Here is a 2,881-nt window from a genome sequence, read left to right on the forward strand (position 1 = left end):
TTTGTGAACAACGATTATTTATTTTATTAACTACCGCTGTCGATACCATCTTATTTGCCTGTCTCACTCATGTAACCTTCTCGACAATATATGATCGATTGACCTGTTCATTTTCCCTTTTGACTGGAGTTTATTCTTTATTTTGTTATTTTCTTTAATTCTGGAATTACTGTTAGCTGCCTTGAATTCCGCCACTCTACCGGGATGTACGCGATCGTACCTGTGCCTAGCCAGCCATACAACGGGTTCTCTATTCATCTCTTTTGTACGGTTTTGTATTGACTTTATTGATTTGCATTATTGTTTGAAAATCGACGCTAACGCGTCTGGCGCCCAACGTAATTATTTTGTTATAGTTTGATATTGCGGATAAGTAGAGAATCGCGCCAAAGTGTCAACGGTAAGTCCTCATCCGAGGGTAACAGAATTTAGCGTTATAATATATACCGATAAGATAACCTGTTCATCGAAGTTTTTGACAGTTCATAACTCAGTGTAAAGTGTGTAAACGGTGGATCATCTACACAAGATCTCAAACTGTCTCAAAAGTTGTGAGCCCTCGCTTGATGTTTATGGATTTTATTGACTTAAACATTTGAGGATTACGTTGAAATAAAACAATTATCACGCCCGCCATGGAATGCTAGTAAACATCTCAATCATTTTTTATTCGCATCTTTCTTCATTTTTGAGTGTTATTCAGGATTGTTGATTCCGAAAAATCAGCTGTTCGGATCTGATTTATGATTGGCTCACCCCGAGGGGGCAGCGCTGCAGACGGCGAAGACGAGAACCACGGTTTTGCCTCATTATCTGAGTCATTCTCCACCTTACTAGTTTCCGGACCTGTATGTAAGACCATGCCTGGGACAGACTGGTAAAGCTCGGTTCCGTCGAATCTGTGTGTCCGTTCCGTGAACTAAATTCTCGGCGGGTAAGCGATGAACGCAGATAACGAAGTATGCTCTGTATTATCTACTCCATCGCTGAGCTCTGTTTTGCTAACCCATACATGTAACATCACACGTACGCGTATTACGAGTGAAACCGCGGTATCCCTCGGCCACTCTGCCGCTTTTTTCAAAGATTTAGTTGCCTAATATTACAGAAATGCAATTTCGGATCTTGCTTCGTAAACGGATCCAATACTCTACATGTGATACTTATTCAATTAATTATTATAGTACTACAAACAAATCCAGTATTATAAAAATAAATAAATATCAGTATTATAAATAAATAATGAACATATCATTAATTACTCTCTTTCTCCCCTCTCCCTTTCCCTTACAAATGAAACAAAAATTTCCTCATTTATATTTTTATAGAAAATTAATTTAGCGAGCAGGTCAGCAATTATGTACGATGAAACATGTTGAGCGTGGCAAACGTATCAAACGAGTCGAACCGAATTAAAAGAATTTTTTTCTTTTTATCACTCACGATAATCTTATTTCTTGACCACCTGCTTTTATACAATTATAAGTTACGGATATACACATCTTCAATTATTGCTAGAATAAATGTAGTTATAAATAAAAGTTGGCCAATTCATTCGTCCATTCGTTGAAATTGTGTGTGTGGAAATCTGTTTAATATATTCGACTTTTTTTCAATTATTTTTCAAGCAACACAATGTTTGTTAACCATACAGTTAAAGAACGCATTTATGTAGCTATTATTCGCGCTCGATCTTTGGAGTTTTTTCACAAATTCTTGACAACAGACAGACAATGCTGTTTCACTCGCTCTCATTCATTATCACACCCGCTTTTTCGTCTCTACACGCCCTCCCAATGTTTCATTTGGCATATGCAGCTCTCTTTCATCTATCATTGAATCACCATTTTTTTCTCTGCACCTCTATTTTTTGGTATTATGGTATTTAACATAATCCATGGCAACTCACCATCATATTTCAAAGAGTTATTTTCTCCCCAAAATCAAACGAACCATACTTCCCGACAACAAAAAACTCACTATTTCCACTTACCTCTACACCGCACGTCTACCTATCGCGATTCATTTCTTCTTTCTGCCACGTATTGTTGGCACTCCCTCCCTGCTGAATTAGCAACTTCTCCCTCACTTCCAATTCTAAGGGTTCGACTGCGCAAGTACCTCTTTGCTATAGATAGGGTTACGGTTTAGCTATTTTTAATCAAAATTTTAACGTTTTGGCTATTTTAATTTTAATTTTAATTTTAATTTTAACTATCATCAGATTGTATCTATCCACAATCCTTTGATCTTGATTTATCTTTATTTTAATTGCAACCTTATTTTTATTTTTATTTTTATCTTTATTTTTATTTTTATTTTCGGCACATTATTTCATACTCTTTATTTCGTGTCCTCTTGTAGATGTCTATTACTATCAAGGGGAGGTTCTGTTAGAATTAATATCAAAATAATGTATTTACTGTACACGTTCTATTAGGTTATGGGCCCAGACCCATTTTTGCTAAATTTAAAGTTTTTTTCTCGTGCAAAAGTAACTATGTCGACGTCGGGGTACTTAGTGAATGTGCCGAAACTCAAGGGACGCGAAAATTACGACGATTGGGCGTTTGCAACAAGTAATTTCTTGTTACTTGAAGGCATTGACATTGAAAATATGCCAGCAACTATCAGTGAATCTGAGAATAAAAAAGCTAAAGCAAAACTCGTTATGACTATTGACTGTTCATTATATGTGCATATAAAAAGTGAAACTACAGTGGACGGTGTGTGGAAGAAATTAAAACAGTTATTTGATGACACGGGGTATCAACGAAAAATAAGTTTGCTTCGTACATTGATTTCAATACGCCTCGATAACTGCGAATCCATGACATCCTATGTATCTCAAGTGGTTGAGACAGCACATAAATTGAAAGGG

This window comes from Neodiprion pinetum, chromosome 3, assembly GCF_021155775.2.
Source record: "Neodiprion pinetum isolate iyNeoPine1 chromosome 3, iyNeoPine1.2, whole genome shotgun sequence".
Lineage (NCBI taxonomy): Eukaryota > Metazoa > Arthropoda > Insecta > Hymenoptera > Diprionidae > Neodiprion > Neodiprion pinetum.